Source organism: Phascolarctos cinereus, unplaced genomic scaffold (assembly GCF_003287225.1).
Source record: "Phascolarctos cinereus isolate Bilbo 61053 unplaced genomic scaffold, phaCin_HiC Scaffold_726;HRSCAF=1367, whole genome shotgun sequence".
In the NCBI taxonomy this organism is placed as follows: domain Eukaryota; kingdom Metazoa; phylum Chordata; class Mammalia; order Diprotodontia; family Phascolarctidae; genus Phascolarctos; species Phascolarctos cinereus.
Genome location: NW_027556098.1, coordinates 305524036 through 305531005, shown reverse-complemented (window position 1 = coordinate 305531005; position 6970 = coordinate 305524036).

Below are 6970 nucleotides of genomic sequence, written 5' to 3'. Positions count from 1 at the left end.
ACTTAGCCACTGACTCCTAGGCTTTCACACACACCACACCCTGAACCTCAGGAGAGTTGTAGTGAGTTGACATTTGTGCACCCCAGTGGATAACTGACTAGTCTTCATTAAATACTTTCTCTTTTTGGAATCAATTCATGATGGGATGGTCCTTCTGAGCTTCTCTTTCTCAGGTAACCACAGACATCTTCTTTTTAAAACTTATTTAGTATTTTATTTTCCTCCAGTTACATGTAAAAATAATTTTTAACATTTGTTTTCAAAACTTTGAGTTCCAAATTCTCTCTGTTCCTCTCTTGCCATCCCTCTCCCCGCATTGAGAAGGCAAGCAATTCAACCTAGGTTATAAATGTGTTATCATGCAAAAACATTTCCATAATAGTCATGTTGTGAAAGAAAACAGAGAAAAAACTCAAGAAAAGCAAATAAAAAAAAATGTGCTTCGATCTGTATTCAGACACCACCAGGTCTTTGTCTGGGGATGGATAGTATTTTTCATCGTAACTGCTTCAGAGTTGTCTTGGATCATTGTGTTGCTGAGAATAGCTAAGTCATTCACAGCTGATCATCTTATAATATTGCTGTTACTTTGTACCCAATACATTTCACTTTACATCAGCTCATGTTAAGTCTTTATAGGTTTTTTTTTTTTTCTGAGAGCATCCTTCTTATCATTGCTTACGGCACAATAGTATTCCATCATAATTACATACCACAGTTTGTTCAGCACTTCGCCAATTGACAGGCATCCCCTCGGTTTCTAATTCTATGCCATCAGAAAAGAGTTGCTATAAATATTTTTGTACATAAAGGCCCTTTTCCTTTTTGTTTTTATCTCTTTTTGAATACACACCAAGTAGGGGTCTTGCTAAGTCGAAAGATATGCATGGTTTTATAGCCCTTTGGGCACAGTTCCAAACTGCTCTAGAGAATGGTTGGATCAGTTCACAACTCCACCAACAATACATTAATGTTTAATTTTTCCCACGTCCCCTATAGACAGCTTTGATTATTTCATCTCAAAACTGTTCATATCTTTTGATCATTTATCACTTGGGGAATGGCTCTTATTTTTATAAATTTGACTCAGTTTTCTATATGATTGAGAAATGAGGCCTTTATCAGAGAAACTTGCTTCAATTTTTTTCATAGTTACCATTGCTAACTGTATTTCCTTCCATCCTATCCCCCATTTATTCTATTCTCTCTCTCCTTTCAACCTGTCCCTCATCAAAAGTGTTTTGCTTCTGTCTACTCTCTCCACCAATCTTTCCTCCCTTCTACCACTCCCCCTTCTCTTATCCCCTTCCCCTCCTACTTTCCTGTAGGGTAAGATCAATTTCTATAACCAATTGAGTGTGTATGTTATTCCCTCTTTGAGCCAATTCTGATGAAAGTAAGGTTCACTCACTCCCATTTACTTCCCTCATCTTCCCCTCCACTGCAAAAGCTTTTTCTTGCCTCTTTTATGTAAGATAATTTAGCCCATTCTACCTCTCCCTTTCCTTTTTCCCGGTGCATTCCTCTCTCACCCCTTAATTTCATTTTTTTTAGATATCATCTCTTCATATTCAACTCCTTCTAACTGTCCTAATAGTGAGGAAGTTCTTATGAGTTACAAGGATCATCTTTCCATATAAGAATATAAACAGTTTCATCTTATTAAGTCCCTTATGATTTCCCTTTCCTGTTACCTTTTTATGCTTCTGTTGAGTCTTGTATTTGAAAGTCAAATTTTCTATTCAGTTCTGTTCATTTCATCAAGAATACTTGAAAGCCCTCTATTTCATTGAATGCCCAATTTTTCCTATGGAGGATTATACTTAGTTTGGCTGGGTAGGTGATTCTTAGTTGTAATCCTAGCTCCTTTGCCTTCTGGAATATCATATTCCAAGACACCCAGTCCTTTAATGTAGAAGCTCCTAAATTTTATGGTATCTTTTTTTTTAATGTAAATTTATTTATTTTTAGTTTTCAATATTCACTTCCACAAGTTTTTGAGTTCCAAATTTCTCACCCCTCCCCCCACCCCAAGATGGCATGCATTCTGAATACCCCTTCCCCTAGTCTGCCTTCTCTTCTATCTCTCCCCCCTCCCTTCTCTTATCCCCTTCCCCTTCTATTTTCCGGTAGAGCAGGATAGACTTCTGTACCCCACTTCCTGTATTTCTTATTTCCCAGTAGCATGTGAAAACATTTTTTTTAAACATGTGTTTTTAAAACTTTGAGTTCCAAATTTTCTACCTTCCTCCCTCCCCACCCACCCTCACTGAAAAGGCAAGCAACTCAATATAGGTTGTACATGACATGATAGTAGTCATGCACATGTGCAGTCATGCAAAACACTTCCACAGTAGTCATGCTGTGAAAAACTAACTCTATTTCCCTTAATCCTATCCTGCCCCCTGCATTTATTCTATTCTTTCTTTTGACCCTGTCTCTCCTCAGAAGTGTTTGCTTCTGATTACCCCTTTCCCAATCTGCCCTCCTCTCTATCATCCCCCTGCTCTCTTGTCCCCTTCTCCCCTATTTTCCTGTAGGGTAAGACAGATTTCCATACCCAATTGAATGTGTGTTATTCTCTCCTTAAGCCAAATCCTATGAGAATAAGATTCCCTCATTCCCTCTCACCTTCCCCTGTTTCCCCTCCACTGTGAGAGACTTTTCTTTTCTGTTTTTTTTTGTGAGATAATTTACCCCATTCTACCTCTCCCTTTCTTCTCCGAGTATCATCCTCTCTCATCCCTTAATTTTATTCTCCAGATATGACCCCTTAATCTTCAACTCACCCTGTGCCCTCTATCTATCTATCTATATCATACATACATACAATTTTTTTCCTTCAACTACCCTAATACTGACAAAGTTCTCATGAGTTACAAATATCATCTTTCCATGCAGGAATGTAAACAGTTCAATCTTAATAAGTCTCTTATGATTTCTCTTTCCTGTTTACCTCTTCATGTTCCACTGGAGTCCTGTATTTGAAAGTCAAATTTTCTGTTTAGCTCTGGTCTTTTCATCAGGAATGCTTGAAAGTCCTCTATTTCACTGAATGACCATTTTTTCCCCTGAAGGATTATACTCAGTTTTGCTGGGTAGGTGATTCTTGGTTGTAATCCTATCTCCTTTGCCCTCTGGAATATTATATTCCATGCCCTGCGGTCCTTTAATGTAGAAGCTGCTAAATCTTGTGTTATCCTGATTGTGTTTCCACAGTACTTGAATTGTTTCCTTCTGGCAGCTTGTAATATTTTCTCCTTGACCTGGGAACTCTGGAATTTGGCTACAATATTCCTAGGAGTTTTCCTTTGGGGATCTCTTTCAGGAGGAGATCTGTGGATTCTTTCAATTTCTATTTTGCCCTCTGGTTCTAAAATATCAGGGCAGTTTTCCTTGATAATTTCTTGAAAGATGATGTCTAGGCTCTTTTTTTGATCATGGCTTTCAGATAGTCCAATAATTTTTAAATTCTCTCTCCTGGATCTATTTTCCAGGTCAGTTGTTTTTCCAATGAGATATTTCACATTGTTTTCTAATTTTTCATTCTTTTGGATTTGTTTTACAGTGTCTTGATTTCTCATAAAGTCACTATCTTCCAATTGCTCTATTCTAATTTTTAAGGAAGTATTTTCTTCAGTAATCTTTTGGATTTCCTTTTCCATTTGGCCAATTTTTCTTTTTAGGGCATTTCTTCTCATTGGCTTTTTGGATCTCTTTTGCCATTTGGGTTAGGCTATTTTTTAAGGTGTTATTTTCTTCAGTATTTTTTTGGGTCTCCTTTAGCAAGCTGTTGACTTGTTTTTCATGATTTTCTTGCATCACTCTCATTTCTCTTCCAGTTTTTCCTCTACTTCCCTTACTTGCTTCTCAAAATCCCTTTTGAGCTCTTCCAAGGCCTGGGACTGATTCATATTTTTCTTGGAGGCTTTGGATGTAGGAGCTTTGACTTTGTTGTCTTCTTCTGGTTGTATATTTTGATTTTCTTTTTCACCAAAGTAAGATAATATAGTCTGACTCTTTTTGCACTGCTTGCTCATGATCCCAGCCAATTACTTGAGTTTTAAACTCTTTGTTAAGGTAAGAGTCTGCTTCCAATGTGGAGAGTGTACTGTCCCAAGCTTCAGGGGTTTGTGTAGCTGTTTTCAGAGATACTTGTAGGGACCTGTAAATTTTCAGTTCTTCCAAGGTGGTATGATAAGGGGCGAGGTGTTTACTCCTTTCCTGGCCTGTGACCACAAGTATTCCTTTCTGTCCCATAACTGTGAGGAGGGGTTTCTCTCCACAGCCACTCCAAGCTCCACCACGCCAGTGCTCCTCCTCACCCCAGCACCGCCGCCCAGAACTGTGACCCAGATCCACACACAGGCAAAGCAAGAGATTCCTGCCTCAGCACTGGCAAACGGATCCCTGCAGTCCCTCTCTGATCAGCCACTGGATTCCCCCTCAGTCTGTGGGCCAGAAGCTCGGGAAGCAGCTGCCCCACCCCCCGGGCCACGCTCTTGGGGAATGGAGTTGAAACCCCACCTTCCTCTCTGACCACTGACAGAAACAGACTTTTCCCACTGACCTTCTAAGTTGTCTTTGGCATTTGTGGATTGAGGAGTCTGGAAACCTCCACAGCTGCTCAAGATTCAGTCCTCTGAGTCCTGCTCCAGGTTTGCTGCTGCCTGCGCACCCACGCTGCACTGCACTGGGCTCCCAGCCTGGCACGATACACCTTTCTGATCAATCATCCAGGTTGTCTTGGGCAGGAAATTTGTTTCTCTCTGTCTCTTTGTGGGTTCTGCTGCTTCAGAATTTGTTTAGAGCCATTTTTTATGAGTATTTGGAGGGGTTTGGGGGAGAGCTCAAGCAAGTCACTGCTTTCACTCCTCCATCTTGGCTCCACCCCCCAATTCTTATGGTTCCATGATACTTGAGTTCTTTTTCTTTCTGTCTGCTTGTAATATTTTCTCCTTGACCTGGGAACTCTGGAATTTGGCTATAATATTCCTGGGAGTTTTCATTTTGGTATCTCTTTCAGGAGGTAATCAATGGATTCTTTCAATTTCTATTTTGCCCTCTGGTTCCAAAATATCAGGGCAGTTTTCCTTGATAATTTTTTGACAGATGATGTCTAAGTTCTTTTTTTAATCATGGCTTTCAGGTAGCCCAATAATTTTTAAATTATCGCTCCAGGATCCATTTTCCAGGTCAGTTGTTTTTCCAATGAGATATTTCACATTGTTTTTAATTTTTGCATTCTTTTGGTTTTGTTTGATTGTTTCTTGATTTCTCATATAGTCATTAGCTTCTATTTGCTCAGTTCTAATTTTTAAGGAATTGTTTTCTTCAGTGAGCTTTTGTGCCTCCTTTTCCATGTAGCCAATTCTAGTTTTTAGGGAGTTTTTTTTCTTCAGTGAATTCTTGTACCTCCTTTACCATTTGGCCTAGTCTGCTTTTTAAAGTGCTATTTTCTTAAGTATTTTTTGTGTCTCCTTTACCAAACTGTTGACTCTTTCTTTTTTCATGATTTTCTTGCATCACTCTTATTTCTCTTCCCCAATGTTTCCTCTATCTCTCTTGCTTTTCAAAATCCTTTTTGAGATCTTCTATGTCCTAAGACCAATTCATATTTTTCTTGGAGGCTTTGGATATAGTAGCTTTGATTTTGTTATCTTCTTCTGAGTTCATGTTTTGATCTTTCTTGTCACCATAGTAACATTCTACATTCAGAATTTTTTCCTGTTTCCTCATTTTCCCAGCCTATTTCTTGACTTTTAACTTTTTGTCAAAGTGAGGCTTTATTTCCAGGGTAGCAGGTGAACTGTCCCAAGCCTCAGGGGTTTTATGTAGCTGTTTTCAGAGATATTTCTAGGGACTTGGAAGTTTTCAGTTCTTCCAAGGTGATCTAAGGAGAGATGTGTTGACCACCCTCCTGGCCTGTGAACAACCACAAGCACTCTTTTCTGCCCTGGAACTGTGAAAAGGGCCCTACTTCCACTGTGGCCACAAGCTCTGCTATGCTAGGGCTTCTTCTCACACTGGGACTGCTACCTAGAACTGTGACCCAGATTTGGATATTGGCAAAGCAACAGAGTCCTGTCTCAGTGCTAGCAAAAAAGACCCCAATAATCTCCTTTTGACCAGTTATTTGACCCTCTTACTGTCTTTGGGGTAAGAGCTCTGGAAACAGCCACTGCCACTGATGATTCAGTGTCTCCCAAGGTCTGCTTCTGGTTTGCTGGGGCTGGGACTGTAGACTGTAAGAATCTCACCCAAGTGCAACAGACCTTTCCTGCTGACCTTCTAAATGGTCTTTGTCTGGAAAATTATTTCACCCCATCCTTTTATGGGTTCTGCTGCTCTACAAATTGTTTTTACGGCATTATTTAAAGGTTTTCAGAGGGGTTCTAGGGAGAGCTTACACCAGTTGCTGCCTTTTTTCCACCATCTTGGCTTTGCCTACAACAGATGTCTTCTTTTGCTGCTATTAAGACAGGTAAGTTGAAGAGGTCCTGGTCACTAGCATTATACGTCTGCTAATATCTTGCTGCTATCTATCCTTACCCACTCAAGGTCTGACTGTATAATGTTTAATAAGAAAAAGAACAAGATTCCCCCTCCCCTTCTTTGAAGATGTGGGGAGCTATGGGTGCAGAGAACATATACTTTCAGATTCAGTTGAAATGTTAGCGTGTTTTTTCCTGTCTTTTGTTTTTATTCTTTGTTATAGGAGATGTCTCTTGAGGGATGGGAGAGAGAGAAGGTTGTATTAGGAAATGAAGATTATGTAAGAACAAAAGCTATCATTTTTTTAAAAGAAGAAAAAGTATTCAAGTTTTTGATTCAAAACTGAAGGTACCTTCCATTTGGCCTAAATGGATTTCTGCCTGTCCTTAATTCAAGATCTGGACATTTCAATATACCATAAGAGAATCCCCCATAGTAAGTAACAACTCGTGCATTAGTGTTTACAAAGTTCAGC